The following is a 21476-nucleotide window of genomic DNA, read 5'->3' on the forward strand; positions in this document are numbered from 1 at the left end:
AAAGCGAAAAAACTTGAAGGAACAACTTAAGAAGTTTTATCAATTATTAATAAAGCTAGAGAATTTTTTAAGAAATACGAAGATGAGCCAGAGACATAAGAAATCACAAGGCGAATATTCTCCTTAAATCTATCAGCAGTTTAAACGCGAATAAACCTTACATTTCATAACCCAATGTCACTAGCGACATGAAGAATCCCATTGTTTCTAATCGATCTCGTTAGCTCGTGATTTTTCGAAAAATATCAAGCGAACAGTACACTGTATTTAGGTCAGTATTTATACTAGAGAGATGCTGGTAATCCAGCCCATAATCCTTTCTCCGAAGTTCGTTTTTAATAGTCGTTAAAGCCTCGGCCGAGTGTCGTAATCCGCGATTCGTTCTCACGCGCGTTCTTCTATCCCGCGTGGGTATCATCAAATGACTCAGCCGTCTGTCATCCTTTAATTATCCCCCGTGTCCACGCGTTTTCAATTATCGCTTTTGTTTGTCGCTACGATTCGCGCATTTGCTAGGCCATGTCCACGCCCTGCATATTTCAAGATCTTCGCTTAACCACAACTCCGGTCGCTTAACTTGTTATTACCGAGGTTATGAATAATTTTCACTGAAATGGGCTTCTCTGTCGATTGCTTTCCGCTTTTAACATCTCTTAGGATAAAAATTTTGCTGTGTCGCGAACGGAAGGTTCACTTACTTAGCATATCTTCGCTTTAATCTTTTACTATGCTTATCATAATAGCGCGTTGTAATTTTTGTTAAGGAAAGGGTCCTTTTGTTCTCTCTCTTTTTTTTTTGGTAATTTTCAGAGAAAAGATTTTCTCTTTAATTTCTTTCTGATTATTAGCATGTTAGGTGTATCTTATCAGCCGATTGTTCTTCATCTTTTACTATGCTTATCATAATAGCGCGTTGTAATTTTTGTTAAGGAAAGGGTCCTTTTGTTCTCTCTTTTTTTTTTTTTGGTAATTTTCAGAGAAAAGATTTTCTCTTTAATTTCTTTCTGATTATTAGCATGTTAGATGTATCTTATCAGCCGATTGTTCTTCATCTTTTACTATGCTTATCATAATAGCGCGTTGTAATTTTTGTTAAGGAAAGGGTCCTTTTGTTCTCTCTTTTTTTTTTGGTAATTTTCAGAGAAAAGATTTTCTCTTTAATTTCTTTCTGATTATTAGCATGTTAGGTGTATCTTATCAGCCGATTGTTCTTCGTCTTTAAACTTTAAAAATTCTCAGGGAGAAGCGTTTCTCGTTTGGAGTAATTTTGTCGTAAGTTTCGATTTGACTTATTATCGGTACGTTAAGGATGTTAGCAATGGATGCTTCCGGCTATCGTTGTCTGTTTTTAAAAATTCTCAGGGAAAAAGCTATTTTCATTTATTTAACGATTCTTCTTTTGAATTTTCTAATTTAGATATTTATTATTATTATTTGTACCGCGTTACGAATAAGACCGTTGAAAAGGAGTCCTTTTCAAACATTTCTCAAGGAAGGTACGATGTCATGTTGCGTTACTGAAGAAAGATTTTCTCATTTGTATATTAGCTTCTCTTTAATTTTCTATATTTTCCCTAAGCTACCTTGATGGTATCTACTTAAATTGCTCGAGATATATAGAAGAAGCGAAGAGCGATTTTGTACTTTACACTGGAATTACTTTGAACGTTTTATTATTTTTCGAGGTTTCCTTCGTTTTGAGAAGATACGATGATTTGTAGAGTTATTTGAGTACGTAAGAGAAGCGACTTTAGCATTTTCAAAGCGAGATCCTTGTCTTTGACGTCTTCTTAATTCGATCACGCTCGTTGAACTCGCACCAATGTTTTCGTGGCATGTGTTTCCCTGTATATGAAGCTTATGAATAACGTTTCAGAGATTTTTACATTTAACGAAATAAATATTACAAAATTTCGCTGGATCTTCGCGAGATTTCCATGTCGTTCCCTTTCCTTTTTTCTTTTTTATCGAATTTGTAGTTTCGAGAGAGTAGAGGTTAGGATCGGTCTGTTTCCTGGGAATGTTTCCATTGGAAAGAGATTCTTTCCGATCGGGAGATTACGAGAAGTAGAAAGAGGATTAGGAGTTGTAGAACGTTTCTTTATTTGTGGACAAACCCATAAAGAACCAAAAATGTGGAACCAGTTTTCGAACGCTAGGTTTCCCACGACTACTCTTTTCTGGCTAGAAACAAAAGTGGATACGATTTTTAGAAAAGTACCAGCAAAATTGCAACGTCGTAACGTTTGAAAAAATTATTAAAGAACATCGACCAACGAAGAAATTCGAAAAAATTGTCCTATTAGAATAAATTAATTTTCCTACCCAAAATTTAATTGTCAACTTAAAAGAACAAAAATTTACACGATTAAGTATAAATTAAATTTCTATTAAATCAGTATTAATAAAAATCTGTATTTACCGATGATCATCGCTTTGAAAAATGATGCATTTTACCTTGGCCTTTTTTTTTAGAAAGGCCAAAGAATATCTGCACACACAGAGATGTACGCACACACGTGCACACAGTGCTAGTTTCTTTGAAAAGTGCATAACGTCCTCTCGTTTCACATGCATGGAATTTATGCACTTGGGAGTTCTTTATGCCTGTTCGAGTATTTTAGTCAGAAAAGCCGCTTTTTTGGTTATTTTATTGGAGGAATTTTTACTCGACATCGTATTCAACGTCTACTTTATGGCCTCGTGTAACCGCGAACGGGCCAAATAGACATATTCATAGGTCACTTCTTGCTCCGTGTACCGGTGATATTGCAAATTTGTTTTTCGCACAGACTTTAAAGGAACCGAGTATCCGCAAAAACTATTCAGGAATAAATGGGCGAGCAGGCATGCAACCACTAAATATAAAAGCGACTAGAAAATTTTTCTCCATATAATATAAGGTATAACATCAGCTAAATAAATCAAGAGTCAAGAAATACAGGTATACGTACAAAAGTACGTAATTTTCAAGCTACATGATGTTCTATGGTTTAGAAAGTTTCATGAATATATACTGTTTAAAAATAGCTCCAATATTCCAATATTTAATTTCTATAATATAGCAAATTGAGAAATAAAATTACTCGATAAGTAATTACTTGGGAAATTACACGTTTATGATAAAAATCGTATTGTAAAAATATCGTATCGTTACGTTACACAAAGGTAATATAAATAAAAAATGCTAAAAATCCAGGTGTCTTTAGTTGAGGATTAACCTAATGCAACCTAACTCTCGTCCGAATTTCTAGAATAAAAAACAAGACCTAAGTGCCATTGTTCTGTAAAATGAAGCAGCGATCCAATATCTCGCTAAATTCCCATTCACTCGAGATCGTCGGAGATTATCGGTAGATTATTAGGTAGCTTGGCGAAATCCGTAAACCATCTCCGTACTAGGTAAATCTTTGAAACCTCGAGAGAGAGAGAGAGAGAGAGAGAGAGAGAGAGAGAGAGAGAGAGAGAGAGAGAGAGAGAGAGAGAGAGAGAGAGAGAGGAGTTCGCGATGGTACGGTAAGTGGAGGGAATCTCGAATGTGTCAGGTGCACGTGGTTGCTTTTATTCGCCGCGTGGCTGTTCAACGGGCCGACAACCCTTAAATTGCCGCCGGTACTTCCGATGTCAAAATTTCACCCGGTTTCTTTGTCTTCGCGATCCGTATCGTCGCTAGACCGATGCTTTTCTAAATTTCCAAAGATTTGTTCGACGAAGACACCGATTTCTGTGGTTTTTAGGTAGCAGACACGTGATTTCATCGGTATTTTTATAAACTTGATTGAACAAATGGAATCTTAATATTATAGCAGGTATTATACTTTGGATATTTTGTATCGTGCATTCTTGCAATTTTAAACTTAAATTTAAGTGCGTATATATTTCTTTATCACTCGGTGCTAACAATCTCCACACGCCCGATAAAATTTTTATTATGACAATAATTACGAAAACTTTGTTATTAACACGATTACATCGCTTTTATTGTCATTAGGTGGTATTGACAAAATCTGCAATCACTTAGTTGCTAACCCAATAATTTATAAATTGAAGACGAGATAGAAAGATATAATACATCCAGGAATTTAATACGAACGTGATAGTCCGATATTACAGAAACTCCTATCGTATAAGGGAACAAAAGTGAGAATTTCTTTTGTCATGGAAATCAACGTCAATTTGTATATTCCATTGTGCAAGCTTTTATGAACCATTGTTCTGTGAAAACCTTCGTCAATCGAAGTTTATACCGTGCAAAGGTATGATCTTCGATTTAATATCCATTCCATCTTGGATTTTCGGTGTTTTTAACAATCAAGCGCGCCCAACTAACGCGCTTATCCTTTAACTATCTTCCTTTAGCGTTTTACGTTTGACGCGATAAAAACGATTAACGATAGAAATGATTACGAAAAGCTCGTATACGACTAAGTTCGATTATCCTATGCAGAGTTGAAGATTGGATTTTAAGACGTTGAAATGTAACTGAATCGAATAACCCCTACCTACCTATTGATATACGCTGAGGGATTAAATAAATCAGGAATATTTCGAGAGATATGGATTTTTATCAGAAAAGAGGAATTTGATTTGCGTTACCGGTGGCTTTAGCGCAAGGCTTGACAAAAAGATCGCCAGCGTCTGATTGTGAATTTTAAACGTTCAGTGATATCGTCTTGCGGGATCAGCTTTCCAATATCGTGAAAGTGCAGGGGAGCCGTCTTACCTGAAACGTTCTATTCATAGTATGTAATCTCGAATGCCGCGGAATCAGTGCTCGATAGGATCTTGGGACGCTTCTTATTCGCAATAAGCCGGTGTATTTTGTTCGCTAAGGAGAAACCAATAAACTTGGCAAGAAAATATCCGGGATCATGAAAAAGAAAGGATCTAACCAATCGTTAAATATCCAATCAGCTAACACGGTTTTTGAACGTTATGGAAGAAAAAGAAAGCTGTTTGCAACCCCGGAATCAAATTATTTTTTATAGTAAAATTGATCAATTATTAAGATACTTTGTACGAGTGTATAATAATTATTCCAATAGCTCAAGAGACTGATATGTCATTTAGAAAAGCGAAATGTTCACATCTAGTTGCAATTCACAATTTACGTCTAACGATAAGTGTCGTAATATTTCTCTTGTTTCTGAAATATTTCTGTGGAGGTTATTGGATGTATGTGAATACAAAGGATTGCGTGGATAAATTGTAAGGTAGAAAATATATATATTTATATTTTGAATATTAAAGTGTAAGTACAAATTTCGGAATACAATATGAGGTAGTCCAGATCCGCACGCTAGCAGCGTTACCCTATTTTTTTAGTTTATTTTGGTTTATTTACAATTTGTCCTGAAGGACATTTGGTAAAGTGTTATATCTTATTGGTAAAAAAAATAAAATAAAAATAAATATAGCATGTGGGTGGCTACCCCTAGCGGGGTGTCATCTTCGTGTTTGCTAGGTTATATCTTTTATGAGCGTTACCCTATGACTGAAAAACCCTGAAGCCAACGTTGCATGTGTACCGTTTATGGTTTGCCTTCGACGCAGTCTTTTGTCTATGCGCTGTCGATGGCTTCAGTGCTTGAGAAAACTAAAGACCAGATGTAGAGTTTTCATAGAAGTGGTGACCACTTGAACAATTTCAGCGTAATCGACTGACTATTTAATATGCTATGTACGAGATTTGATATCTATAAACCTTCGAACAGTAGAATTCCATTTTTTTCTTCTCCATATCGACAATAAAAAAAAATATGTAAGGTATGTGTACGTACTGGTATATACGTATATACGTATATATATGTGTGTATAAATATATGCTCAAGCAATGGAGGAATATATATATATATATACACACGTAGATATGTACTTCAGTCTTCTGTGACGGATGAGGGAGGATGTTCTCAACTACGCGGATTTCCATCTATGCGGACAGTCGGCGTCCCTAACCCCTCCGTGTTGTTCAAGCCAGCACTGTAGAAGATCAAAGGAAAGCTGATTGAATTTTTCGTATCAAAGATACATTATGGTATTCATGTTATAATATAGTTTACGGTATTATAATACACGTATTCGTATTTGCCTAAGAAGGCGCGATCGTTTCTCGAAGAAAGGGGATGAAAAGAAGGCATGAAAAACACGGAGCACATAACTCGAACATTCTGGAAACGAAAATTGTTGCGAAAAATGTTGCCACGCAAGATCATCGTACAGAGAATTTTTCGCGGAATCTTGTCGGTATGCTTTCGCCGCGACAATATCGTAGAAAACAGCGTGCAAAATGAAACGATTTGTAGTTAACGTATCCTCAGAGGTATAGGAAGGTGATCGTAATCCGATGATTATTATTTGTAATATTCCCGACTTTTCTCGATTAGAAGTTGAAACTCGGAACGACGTTACCTTGATTGTTGTATTTTTTATTCTTTGACAATAAGCGAACAAACCGAGTTCGGTTAAGTTGTCGAACTTAGTTTTAGAGAATGTCACGGGAATGGTTAGTGGTACAAAATGAAATTGAGGGGAATAATCGTGGATTAATTTACTGGAGTTAGGAAGGAAAAAGTTTGAAAATATTGTTGACTGGTTGCTAGAACTCGTGGAACTGCTTGTACTTGTTGAAGAGTAAAAGGAAGTTCTAACGAAGAAGCGAACTCCAGGCTTGGAATTTGTTAGGACGGGAACTTCGATAGACGTTGTAACGCTTGTAGGCACTTTCACGTTGAGCTTTGGTAAATCTTTGCCATCCTTTTCGATGTCGTCGATGAACCACTGAAAGTATAGACAGGAACTTGTTGCAGATCGATCTCAAGTATCACGAGATCACGTGAAATCGATTACATCGTTATATAAAAATCTCAACTGTATATTTTCCTAGCTTATGATTTTATTTCGTTGCCATCTACCTCTTTCCTATCGAATACAATCGTATTTGTATCTGTACAGATAAGTTTCTCTTGTTTATTCAATTTACTGCAGCTTATCAGACAAATGGTGTAACTTCTGCAGCTTGCAGTTTCGTAACACGTGCATGAACTTTCATAAATACCATATACAATAAGATGGTGGAGTTGCATCTGGAAAATACGTAAATTAAAGCCATAAATCTTTGTTTATAATACATTAAGAGCTAACGCTTTATTAATGCCAATGCTCCTGAATTTTCAAATTTTTAAATATTCGAACAAGCGGAAACTCAAATTCTTCAATATTGAAATCTCAGAATTTTTAAGAATCAAATCACCTAAATACTTTCATCTTACGAATTTTCTAATTTCCAAATTTCCAAAGTTTCGCTAATTATATACGTATAAAATTTCCATTACACATAATTCGTTCTATAACATAGCGTGACCACAACTTTCACGCATTATTTCACTGCCTCACCCTTAATCGCTTAACCCGATAGGAAAGAAAAAGAAATTAATATCACCGGTACTAGAACCGTCTCAGAATCGCTTAATAGCGAAGCGTGTACGAAACTTGTGAAATACACGGCGAAGTCCCAGCAGTGGTTAGAGGACGTTGTTAAATTTCCGCAAGAAAATAACGAGCCGGTTTTTAAAAAAGCAGCCAGGGTTGGTTTGCAGGGGTTGTCGCGTGACAGAACGGTGCGTAAAAGAGGGGCATAAAAGGACCGCCTTCCTCATTAGAGAATATAATCCGCGATAAAATTGTAACATGGTCGACGCGTTGATGGTAACCAACGAACCAGCCCAGAACGTGATAAGTACTCCCCTTCCTTGTGCCGCCGTGTTACCAGGATAGCGTGACTACCTCCGTGAACACGCAGGTGGACACGCACCTGTAAATATCTTCGACACCCACGCCAAACCAAAGAATCTCCTCGAATCGTGATACCTTTCGTGTTATCCTTGGTTGAACCTTGTATGTAACGATCGAAACGTTAGATAATCAACGGCCTTGGATGCTGCTTCGATTCCGGAGAACGTACGCGAAAATATCAGTGATGGTTTAGAAACGAGAGAAATTTGATACTCTCGGTTTGCTTACTTATGTAATATTTCAATATTTTTATACCAAGAAATTAGGATTCTGGTTGATAGTTTGAAGTCGATGATAGTTTAGATATTTGTTTGTTTGATATTTCTGTAATATTTTGAAGAATTAGAAATTTGAAAACGTTTGAATTAAAATGTTGTGACTCGTGGTGGTTCTTAATTACACGGAAGGCTCTAGCCAGAAAGTCGAAGCAAAAGGAGGATTTAAGAAAGTTTCTAGTTTACAACGGAAAAATGTGGTTGATAATTAGCATGCAGACTGGTGAATTCTCACGCTAGAGAATCCATAATTAGAGAAAGTATCAGATTTCAGAGTCGAGGCTCGTTTAAGAATGATATATTAACAGTTTTCTAGAAAATCTTAGGATCCTATAATTTTATGGGTGGAAAATAAGAAATAAGTAAAAATTTCGAAAATAAGCAGTAGATGGATAATTGTTCATAGATATAGTAGGAATCGTAGAATATAGGAATTTGTATGATTTTTATACGATATTTTACAAAATATTTTTTTACCATACTTCAGTCATTATTTTTATACAGTAATTTTTATACAGCACTTTATCCAGTGTTTTTATACAATATGTTATGAAATATGTAACAACTATTTTTTCTCCTCGGATTATATATATATTTTTTGATATGTTTATTCGTTTTAATCTCTTTCATAAATTTGTTATAAAATCTTAGAATTCGCGTAACTTATACTTCCACTCACCATATACACAGTCGCTGACTGTTTGCGATGAAAACTCCAGGCAATAATCTTGGCGTGCAATCGGGCAAATTCTCGAAACAGGCAATCGATAAGGAAGGGAGTACGTGAACGGTGTACACGGTGCAGCGTGTCCGGGCCGATGCACGGACATATATCGAGGATGTACGCGGGTATATTGAATTATCAGGAATTTGGGTCACGTTCACCGGGCAGTATCGGAAATTCGTCGTGGGCGGTCGCGATCGATCGCGATTGATTAATTTTGGAAAACTGCCGGAGGAACCATCGTGAAAGGACCGGTCACGTCGAATTTTCCACGGGTCCCACGGAAGGGAAGTTGAAACGCGAAATATCAAGTTGTCCAGTCGGTCGTGAATTTTCCCGAGCCGCAAGAATGCACTTCATAAACTTTACTTAATACATTGAGAGCTAACGTTCCATTAATGCCATGTTTCTGAATTCTTAAATGTCTAAACTTTCACATATATACATTTTCAAATATCCACATTTCCAAGTATCCAAGTTTTTAAAATGTTTGCCAACTTCCAAAGTTGCGCAACTTCAAATCCACGAAATTTCACGTTTTAGATCTTCTAAATTTTTGGATCTCCGAAACGCGATCTTTTCCTCGCTGTATCTACGCCATTATGCAAGAAGTTGACTTTCGTTTTGAGAAAGATCGAAGATTAGTTAAAAATTCCTAAAAATACAGGCCAATACGAATTAATTATTCAGTACACATACAGTGTACCTTCTTCAAATCATATTTATTTACCCAAACTTTTTTTACTGGTCATTAATTTGTCGAAGTAGTTCTTTTTCCACCCCGTGTATTTTATTCGTGCAAAAATGTTTTTTTTTTCTATTAATTTTTTATCGTAATCGGCGTTACACACCAGAATATAAGAGCCCTTCGGCGATCATAAAAAGTTGATCTGAATCCTTAGCTCGTGAACCATAACGAAGAGCCCAGAGGGAGTCGTATCGACGGATTAAGAGCGTTTTAATTTATATTACCATCGAACTAGCCCAGCGTACGCGTTACGAGGGAAGCGCTCGGAGTGTACTGGCTATGCGGGTTAATTGAAAGCAAACGCTTTCTGCTATTGTTTCAGTCTGGCGAAGCTCTATAGTATTCGTCTACAATGAAAATCGCATCGATGATATCCAGTAGTATTTCGGGATATTCGCGAGCAAGGGAAAATTATTTCGGAGCGCAGATGCCAAGGAAGATGGATCGGGTGATTAGTCGCGAGCGACCAGGTTTTGTCGAAGACCGTACGGATAATCGAGCGATGGGCGCACTTGGGTGCACCAGGGAAATAATTCGAATTAAGAAACTCAGGCACCGCCCGTCCGAAGAGAATGCCGGATGGATGAACAAAATGTACTTTGATGGCACTACGGAGAATGGGAGAGAAGCAAAGCTTCGAGCACTTAATCGAAGGGTTGCAACCCTGAATTTGCCTCACCTTATTGGTTCGTTTCAAATTGAATTTTCTATAGAAGAAAATACCCTTGATAGTGATGAAATTAAGTTGAACGTTGTTATAAATTTAAGTCGATACCGGTACATAAAAGTTTCATTTCGTGACATTCGGATTACTGTTTCAATTATTCAAAATCCATGCCGATCGAATCAACAAATTGAAATACAAAGAACAACGACGATTCTAAACACTCTTTTCTTTTAAATTTATCTAGAAATTCACAATTATTTATATTGTCTGCCTCTAACAGATAAATTCACGAAAATAAGTGTTATCACCTCCAACAAGTATCAGTTTTTGTTCAAAAAACCAGATCGCGTGTTACTTGCTCGTATTGGACAGGGAAGTGGCGAACGAAAAGTTCATTCCGGTGCATCCTGCATCATCGGCGATGAGAGAAGAAACCGAAAGATCTGGGGGCGTTTTCATCGAGCGTTCCGCGCAACCTTCCCTCGAATTTTCTCCTTTTTCCACCCCTAACCACACTTTCCGGTATTCTCTATCCCATTCGGTCGGATTCGACTCGTTTCCTCTTTTTCGCCGCCATTGGCCACGCCACGGGAAAGAAACGGCACGGATAATGGTGGCGCGAGGGGTGGATGCAGAAGGGGTAGTCAGGGGTGGCTGGTGTTGGATAGTAAAATATTGGCCAGACCGGCGGGCGCCACCAACGACTTTTTCATCGGACGACGACGACGACGACGTCGAGAATGTTCGGTTCTCGCCCTCTTTTTCCAGCCACTGACCCCTCCGTCCGCGCATTCACCCCTTTTCCGGTCTCAACATCCCCTCTATGACTCTCTGTCTCTTTCTCTAGTCGTCTGCATGGCGACGCTGCGTGGTTCAGAAACTTTCGTATCTTTCTTGCCCTCGTATCTTCGCTTGTTAGGTGTTGTATTAATGTTGGCGCATGCGAAATGTCGCTTCGACAGTTTGTATCTGACAGTTTCATATTATATTAAATTATGCTCTATGTAATTACGAAGATCGCAAGCTGAAAACATAAGTCGTATTCCTTGTTTTTTTTTCTAAATAGAAAATTTTAAAATTCAATATTTTATATTTTTACGAACGTAGTTAAAGAAATAGAATAGATAGATGCGATGGAAATAGAAATAGAACAATAGATGTTATAATAATATTCCACTCTGAATAATTGACATATTGTCGTATATTATACAACGTATAATTATCGTGCGTAGAAATCCGCAATTTGGATATCAAACAATTCCATATCAGAACTATCTTTTCATTTGATTGTGGGATTAAATATATGTTCCTGTCAGTGACTCGTACGTTTAAAAATTATCGATAACGTGAACCGTGTAGATTATCGTAAATCAAATTGAACTAACTAAACAAATATTATTAGCTTGTTATAAATATCGTGGGTTTACCCCTTGCTTTTTTAAGTTTTATTTTTAAAAGCATTTCATTGTAATCTTTGAATCTACCAGGTTATTCACTTTTTCCATCGTTCCTCTGTTTTCTCGAAACTGTGTTTCTTTTCGTACGTCTGCTGCAATCGAATGACGTTGCGGTACAAAGGGATGGTTCCGTGTTCGCGGAAAGTGCAGCGAAAATATAAATGCAGACACGGAGGTTAGAGGTCGGGTTATGGAGCGATCCTTCGGTCGATGGCTTCGCAGATCGCTCGTTCGATCTGTTCGCCCGTGGAATTTCGAATGGACTCTGCGGACTTCTCGGTTCCTCTATTCGTCCATTCTAGTAAATCTCTTTTCTTGTGTTTTGGAGAATTTACATTGATCGTGGGTATTCTTTTTGAGAATTTTCGCGAACAGTTTTATTCATGTATTCCGAGATCTTCAGGTATGCAAGTAAATAAAGTTTACGAATCTGATTTTAGTAGAAGGTTGGAGTAAAAAGTTTGATGCGAAAGCATATAGATTCAAACGTGATAGAAAAATTGAAGAGTATTTTTTTACATACAAACCTTTTTATACGATCGTGAATTAAATATATTTTCCTTTATAAATTATAACTCGAGTTTCAATACATAAATTATGTTTCTTTCTAACGAATGTCGAATATTCCTATTTTCACGGTTTTAAGGTTACGAATTTACTTATTCAATTTGCTTATTTTATTTTTTCGTCTATTTTTCATAGACCATTCCCCCCTTCCCGTTAGAGTTCCAGTTACATTTCTCTTTGATTTACACTTATGGTTTACCTTTCCAGCTAGCAAGCTTCTCTGAACATTTCTTCTTAACATTTAGACTTAAAAGCTGCAACTTAAATTCAACCTCAGTATATTATCGCAGTGTCTAAACCTCAATAACATACAAATGCAAACAGAAACATAAAATATGAATCTCCAATAACGTAAAATCTAAAAATACAAAAATATAATATATAAGAATATAATATAAGTATGCAGCTATTCTCTATTCTTCTTTGGTCCTTCTTCTCCTCTTCTCCTCTCTTCCTACTTTCGTCTGAATTAATTTTTATTATCCCATCTGACGATTTCTCGTTTGTAATTCACATCTTGATATACAAACAACATTTTCTTTTCTTTTCTATTAAATCCTGAATGTTTCCTGACTTGCGATTTTAAGGCGACGAATTGATCTCTATGCGTTCGCCTGATGAATTGCCTGTTCCTTATCACAGAGTTAAAGCATGTAGAGTAGATGGCGATATAATAGTATGATATTGTCCCCGGGAAGGGCACGAGATAGATAAAATTTTGAAATTTTTATTCCGCGGTACACTTTTATTACCTCTACACCAAGTCTATTACTTGTTTCATCTCCGGTGCTAAACGAAGTTATAAGGGGTGCCCGTGGCCGTGGCAGAAGTTACAAAATAGTATGTAAATTTTAAACTTATCGCCGTATAAATTTTAATATTTTTCGAAAGCCTTTGAGGCGGCACCTGATGAAATTGCGTTCGCCACGGCAGTCGAGTGAAAATTTCATTCAACGCCGTTCAATTTCGCCATATCCTGATGAATTTTATTTTTTCTATCTCGTCAAACATTCTATTCACGCGGATCGTAATTTATTCGCTGACAAATTTGTATCTACTCTTCCTTTATTCTTGTCGATCGTATATTCCGAAGAAAAACACGGCGCAATATTATTATGAAATGTCGAACTTGATAGAGCCATAGTTGACAGAACTGATGTAGCGAGATCGTAAATTGAAACATCAAATAACAGCGAATGATGTGTATTTAGGATGTCTCGTAGGAGCGATGCGAATATCAGATTCCAAAAATCATTTACGAAGTGTTTGAGTACCGTGACAGTGCTAATGCAATATTGTTAATATGAAAATCGTTTTTTACGTCATTTTAACGGATAACAAGCGAAAATTGCGGATTACTACTATATAAGTTTCCTTTCTGAAACAACATGTTTTGTTTGAAAAGCTCGAAGTTGATCGATCGTATTATACAAATTTTCCCAGTGTACAAAGTTGAAAGTTCTTTTGTAATATGCGTGCATTAAGTAAAAGTAGGAAATTAGGTATTTATAAAACCTGCTTTTCCAATCGTATATCATACACAATTTTCTAAAATACTTTCTAAAGAATAATATTAAGAAAGATTTTTGAATCGATACCGTACGACTGAATCTTATAAATGAAATTTGAATTTCCACCTAAGTTCTATGTGTCTGGAATCGCTGTCTTTTTTTGCTTTTCAATCGTGTTTCACTAATTCTGGAAGACCAACTTGCGTCCAACTTTCACCGACTGTACATTCTCTTCGTTTCCTTTCATTACGTCAAGGAACGGAACGAAAAATCGGAAAAAGCAGTGCGAAAAGTCGTATCTTTCCCTTCGCGGAAGAAGTTCCGCTTCATTATTCCAGCGTTCCACAAAGCGTCTCATCCGATCTCTTTCGCATTGACTCTCGAGGGCCGAAAGTAAGATGAAACAGTCGCGACAGTTGCACATTTAAAAGCACATTCGCCATTGTTACTCCACCTTCTGTCTACTGGGGCGGTTTTCACGTGGGTTGTTTACGTAGACAACCGATTTGAATTGTGCAATCTCCGCGCCCCATTTTCTCTGGATACAGAGAATCGTTTCTTTCGATCTTTATCCATTGCTCTGGTTAACCAGACCTACTATCGAGTGCTAAGATACTTTTTTTATGTTTTCAAACGTTACGAGTCTTCAGATAATTTCTCTTCTTGATATTATTAACAAATCTGATTAAAAGCTCGTGCAAGAATAATCCTTGTTCAGGTCTGCTTTTTTTTTCTAGAAAACGAAGATTATTTTATAAAAAAAATTATTTTTTCATTTTATTCAGATTATTTTGTTCAAAAAGTAGACAAATTTGATAATTATTATCTAAAAGATGGGAAAATTTGACGAGAGTTGTTTTCGTTCCGTGTCCCATAATTTTTGATTACTCTTTCGGATGTTCAGGGAAATTAATTTTTAGTAGGATATTAATTTTCTTTCCGCAAGCATGAAAACGCAGCACGTGCTGCAAATTCCCTGGAAGCACCTTTGAGCAAGTTAAAGTTACATCGTGCGGGGTAAAATAAAAGTTGAGAGGAAACACGCTTCGTACGTGATACATTTGTATCTCGAGTTCGGCGTAGCTTGTGTATACAGCCAATTCGACCGACTGAAATGTTATTTAACACTGCAAACATTGCAGCCGCGAATCCACGTTCGGTTACGAAAAATGGAGGCTAAAATTTAGATTACACACGAGCTTCAACTACTTCCTGGATAAACTTCGCATCTTTTATGGTAACGATTCAAGTTAATATGTTACTCGAATATGGACCGCTCTAAACTTTGTTCAGGGATTATAAAAATAGGAAACATTATTAGAAAAAATAATAAACTTCATCCGATACAATGGTTAATAATTACTATCGGTATTTTTCTTGAAAATATTATTTCATTTTATTCAGATTATTTTGTTCAAAAAGTAGACAAATTTGATAATTATTATCTAAAAGATGGGAAAATTTGACGAGAGTTGTTTTCGTTCCGTGTCCCATAATTTTTGATTACTCTTTCGGATGTTCAGGGAAATTAATTTTTAGTAGGATATTAATTTTAGTCTCTAGCAACGCAAGATTTAACTTGGCAAATAGTTCAAAATAAATGTATACTCGATAAGAGGAATTCAAAGTGTATCAATTCCCGTCATTATAAATATTAATACGAATTCCACTCAGACAGAAACTGGACGAAAAGTGGCATTGACGAAGAAAATATCTTCAATCGTAAATCATCCTACACGTTAAAGACAATTAGTCTTCGTCAGAGCGTGAGAACAAACGATTTTTTGTCTTACCATCGTCGAATAGGCAGCCAGGTAAAGAATATCGTCGCGACACAAAGCTACGCGTCCCAGTTTCTTTCTCGGCTGGTCGTTTCGTGGTAAACGAGGCTTGTTTAATTTCCCCCAGTCCCATTCCAGCAGGGGACGAAGGAAAAAGGAAGAAAGGAGGGAAGAAGAAAAAAAAGAGAAACATCGGTGTTGGCGCAATTCGTACGTGCGCGTGCCATTATTGCGAAACTCGTAATACGTGCGAACATCCCGTGGAACCGCGGCCCTTTTACGCCTTGTGATGCAACCAGACTGGCTGTCCCGCGAAGTTGCCGCCACTCGACTGACCGCCTAATGGTCGCGACAATTCCGAATTGCGGCTGAGTCCACTAATGCACTCCACGTTGCCCTCTAATACTGTGTGTTTCAGTCGATTTTCAACCCTATCGAAAGACGTTGTTACGGGACAGAAAGAGTGGAGAATGAAGCTCGTGGGTCGACTGGCACGGTGGTAATTGGTCGTCGATAAACCACGTTACTAGACTCTTTAACTGGAGTTATTAACCAATTAACTGGATTCGACGTGTATACACGTCAATCCGAAGTTTTATTTCGGTGCGATTGACGTGTATATTTATCGTGTGAAATAAAAAATTACCATTTACAATAAAAATTGAAAATTTTAGTAAAAAGTAATATAAATGATATTTGGTGGTATGTTTCCTTTATGCTTCCAGTAAACCTATTACGTATTTTATGAAAAAAAGTTTGATTATTTGATTGTTCTCTTTGATGCGTATATCTGCTATTCCCCGAATTGTTTTGTGTTTTATACCTGCTGATGTAACTTTATACCAGCTACAGCATCAAAAGCGAATCCACTTCGAAGATATACCGTCTGATCAAAAAATAGAATCCGTAAGCAGCCACGTTATTGGTGCTCGACCTGCGAAGTGCCACTGGGTGTGCTACCACCTTTCTTTGAAAAATATCACACTGAAATCAATCGAATTTCTCAAAATTGTTCTTCGATTTTTCTTCTTTACGAATTTCATTATTTTCTGGCAATTTTTAAGTTTCCAATAACAATATACCTTTTGCAACCACGAATTGCCAACATTTTATCGAATAAAAATGCAATCCTTCCTCGTTTTGCTTTTCTTTTATCGTAAAATTTATCATTTGCTCCGCGTTTGACCAGTGTATACTCGTCGTTGCTTGATTTTACCTACGTATCCCATAAGGGATTTCTGAAACTAAATTCTGCAGTTAATAGCTTAGAGCGGGATAAATTTTATGGGCTAGAAGATCGTCAACAATGTCAGGCTATGCGGGCACTAGCGACGACAATTTGTCGCGTAACCGTTTCGTCGTTCACGAAAAGGCCATTCGTTTATTTCCCATCGTAGAGATATAAGAAACGAGTGCACGAGTCATCTGTTAATATGTAAGTGGGTTCAGATGTCAGAATGTAGAAGAGAACGCTGCATATAAGCCTCTTATATGCAGGTCTAATCAGGCATGCACATTGAGGTCGCTCTTTGCTTGCTGTTACGTTTACATATTTACTGTACGAATGCGCGTGCATTATTAGACAAGGACACAAGGGATCTCTATGCAGAGTTCTCTGTCCATTGCTATATCGGGTTTTCAGCACGCCCACGCTATATCTCTATGGTTTATATGGACGTATGCGCATTGGATAACGCGACGATCTTCTTGTTATTAGAAACTGTGGTGGACGTTGCGACGTGTTGTTGGTTAAAATAATAACGAGACGAGTTAATTTAATTAACTATATTTACAGATATTTTAAAACCTAGAATACAATGATATTCGTTGTGAGATTGCGCGATACTGCGGTACTGATATTAATTGTTATGCTAATTCGCTAGACAGATTCGATATACTTATTTGTTCGCTGACTGACTGACTGACTCGATACTGATATTAATTCGTGCGACTGACTGTGTCTGAAGGACATGGTCGTCTGTTTATACTGGTCGAAAGGGATACCGAAAGGTTTGGACTTATCGCCGGTTGTAGGTTGCACGTAGCAGCGAAATTGCTTTGTCTAGAGTTTGTTTATTACATTATGTGCGTGTAATCTTCTGTGGCAAAACAACTACGTGAGGCATCTTCGTATGGAAACGTCCTAAGACGCATATGCCGCTACAAAACTTTTGATAGACACGAGCGAGAGCGACGAACTGTTGCACAATAAATTGCTGCTAGTGCCCGCATAGTCTTAGATAACAGAACTAATATCGTCAAAGGGAAACCACGGGATGTAACATTTTGTAAAAATTAAAAGTTACGACGTAGCATAATTTCAATGTATAGCTGGTCGCAGGGAAAAATATATAAAGAAACAGTTTACGTATTAAAGGATCTCTTGAATATTCGAGATTATGAAATTGCAATTAACAACCCTCCGGTAAAAGGCTATATTTCCGAGACTCAATTTTACCCTTTTCTTCTTCTTCTTCTTCTTCCACAATGTCATTCACCCTAATCTAGCGATAGACACACGAATATCTGTTAATTTTTTCTCTATCGAGATTCGCCCTTCTGCAGACAGCCCAAGGACATATCTGCGTCTGGCCCTTGATCCGCTTTGATCGAATATCCTTTTCGCCTCGTGACACAGCGAATAATAATCCCCTCTTACGGGATCACTTTTACGGACTCTCGTCATAATGGCGTCTGAGTCTCGTCTTTCAGAAGACCTGCTCTTCTTCTTCCATCTATTACAAAATAATATTTAAAAGCCAATCGAATGAAAGGAAACTTACGTTGACTTTTACGATCCTATTGACTTTTCATTGGCCATTTTGTTACATTCACATTGATTTCTCTAATTATTTCAACATTGTACATTTGATCTCTCTGTGTTCTTTGTATCACTGGGTCATCCAAGTTTGAGGAAACTCGCTATCGATACGTCTGACTTGCTCCTTTTAAGTCTCTGCCAAACATTTTCTTCGAACATTAAAATCTCTTTGTCTATATAAATATTGTAAATAATTGTATATAGTTCGCATGAAGTTCCAAAGGCTTCGTTAAAAATGGACCACAATAGGTAGGTAAATTAATTAAACAATTCAGAAACCGGCTTATACATTTTCGTCGCCATTTAGTATCTTATTCCGCAAACCTATTATTAAAGAATATTTAATTTTTCTCATACGTTTAACATCCCCATTGTAATTGTAGTTCGATTGATAATCTCCACGCGGAAAAAAAAAGAAAAAGAAATTCTTTCCCTCGATCGAAGCGAGGTTGAGTCGCAAAAAAAGAGGAGAATCTCTATAGGGATTCCAATTGATATGAAATCGTCATTTTCTCCTAATTTTCGTACTTTTTGATGGAATTCCAAGTTTGCAAATTTCAACATCTCCGCGTGCATTTTTCAGCCAGGACGCGAGTCGAGGATGGAAAGCGTAATTTTTGCAAAATTCGCCAATTCGAAGTGCAACGTAGACTTGGGGTGGAGACGTGGGGAGAGGTTTGCAAGTGGTGGGCCGAGGCAATATTTCATACCAGTGTTCCGTATATAATTAATGGCAGGTTCTTCCGCTTCCTCGGCCAATTCCGTGGTCCACGAACGCCATTAACTTCGTCTCTTTCGCGTCACACCGACGTAAATGATCGTATTGTGCCGTGTCGTATTCATTTACCTTCTAAATCTCGATTATTACTCGGTTCTGAAGCGGCGAGAGAATTATAAAGAACCCCGTTGCTCTTCGGTGCCATTTATGGCCAATAAAAGTTCCTCGTGCTTCACGGTCCCGGCAATCCGTGAATTTATCTCGACCCGTAATTGTCTCTTTTTTATTGCTATTACGATTTTATTAGTTCTCACCAACGGATACCGGTATTTTCATTGAGACCGACAAGTTTCTATCTTGCGAAAGGAGCGCGCTAGAAAATAGCCAGTTTCCGAAATGAAGGATTTGTTCGGGTCATTAACCTTTTATGCCCTGAGGATACTTTTAGAGCGCCGTATACTTTCGTTAGAATGATATCATGAATCAAATATATTTGCAGTGATTCGCGGCAGTATCTCAATAATTATCGTGGTAAATTTTTTCCCATATACGACGCGCGTTACGCGAAACATTTTGAAATTTCAGTAGTAGCGTAGCGAGACACGATCGTCGTAATTATATTGCTAAGATTCGGAACTAATATGGGAATGCACGTGAGTAGAAATTGCAAGATATTTACTGCAAATATACGCGCATTTAATATGGTCACGATTATTATCAATTACATGGTACGCAACCTCGTAATTCGTAGACGAATCCAACGAATTGAAAAATAGTCTTTCGTGTAATGGCATTCAGCATGGTATTTAAGTGGTACGTAATGGATTTTTTATGGAGCATCCTCGTTTAAAAAATTTCATGCAAACGCTGTTTTACCTTGATATATTCGAAGCATCAACGTTTCTTTGACATAGGAACGTGCGCGCACGTCACAACCCACGCCTCTGTGTAATTGTACACTATACACTCTTCTAGTTGCCAGCTAATGAGTTAAATTGAAGTTAGCTTTGCGTTACACGTGAGTCACACTCTTACGTTAGGCCAGCTTTGTCCCATTAGATTAATGAATAAAATTAGTTGCGTCTTCCACCGAAGCTCACCAGTGTGCCTTCATCGCGTACAACATCGTTTGCATAATTTATGCATGTCTTAACAGTAAAACGTTGGCAACTAAATGATTACGGATGTTGTCATTAGGTGGTAATCACAAAATCCGCAATCACTTACTTGCCAACCTAATAGGATATAGTTGATCGCGTAAAGATTTTTGCTTTAGGATTCCCAAGAAGACCCTCGATTCACACGCTTTCATAAAAGTATCGTAAGCGATCTGAATTACGCCACTGTTGATTAATTTTGTAAATCAGAAAAGCGAAGGAAATAATTCTATTACAAACGTTCGTTTTCTTAGAATTCAGCTTGGCATTTTTTCAGAGAAATACAAATATTTCTAATTTTTTCACGTTGGTCGATAGACTGCGGGTTTTTATGCATTTCTGGGAAAATGCAGAGAACGCACATAATATGCAGAGAAGTATAAATTCACAGTATATTTGTTACAATATGTAGTTTACATAGACGAAATTACAAAATTACAAAACAATTTTCCGAAGTTCATCTTTTTTTTAATTAACTTCATAGCAACGTGAATTTGTATAAAAATCCGCGATCGTCGATCAGCTCTTATAAATAAGAAAATAGACAAATGTGTGCATAGCATTGCAAAATTAATCACTTAAACAGCGTTCAGTAATTTATAATGAAAATACATGGTTAATGAAATACAGCTTGTTAATCGTAACAATAAAGTTTATTGGACAGGTATTTCGATATTTATCATCGCGTTATTCGCGCGTACTTTTCAGCTAACCATCCGTGTCGATTTGTTCGCGAAAAATGGGGGAAAAAAGAAAAGAAAAAAGAGAAGGAAGATAGGAGAAATGCCCAGAAAAGAGGATGGTAGGTGAAAAAAATGGCTGGACGAGTCTCGTGATTTCCATTCAGCTGGCTGGTTTTCGTATTTGCTTCCCCCTATCATGAAATCGCGTTTATTAGAGCGCTTTTCATTCTACGCGTGTAATTTTTACGCTCCGTTGATGCAACGAGCCTGACCCGTAATTCGAAACCGTGTTTTCAGCCCGGGAAAGGCCGGGCTTTTACATCGATACTCGTCGCATCGACAAATCCAGCGTAAAGTTATCGATACACCACAGCACCGTCGGTACCCATTAATCAGTTCCCCGGTTACGCGCCTCGAAATTCTCGAAATTGCTCGTAATTGGTGCTATTATGGCACCGCACCGTACCGCCAGAAAGCACACGATCAGCTCGAACCGAGAATTTTCTATTCCGTTTCACTTTCAGTCGGTTCGTTTCCTCTTTCGATACTGTGCATTGATAATCCGGCAAATAGATA

At 37.3% G+C, this 21476-nt stretch overlaps 1 protein-coding gene across 1 annotated transcript in view; it reads left to right on the forward strand.

The window, feature by feature from the left end:
* Positions 1-21476, forward strand: part of LOC132909782 (proteoglycan Cow) — a 230102-nt gene that overhangs the window by 14667 nt on the left and 193959 nt on the right. The window lies entirely within an intron of this gene.

This window comes from Bombus pascuorum, chromosome 8 (genome assembly GCF_905332965.1).
Source record: "Bombus pascuorum chromosome 8, iyBomPasc1.1, whole genome shotgun sequence".
Classification (NCBI taxonomy): Eukaryota; Metazoa; Arthropoda; class Insecta; order Hymenoptera; family Apidae; genus Bombus; species Bombus pascuorum.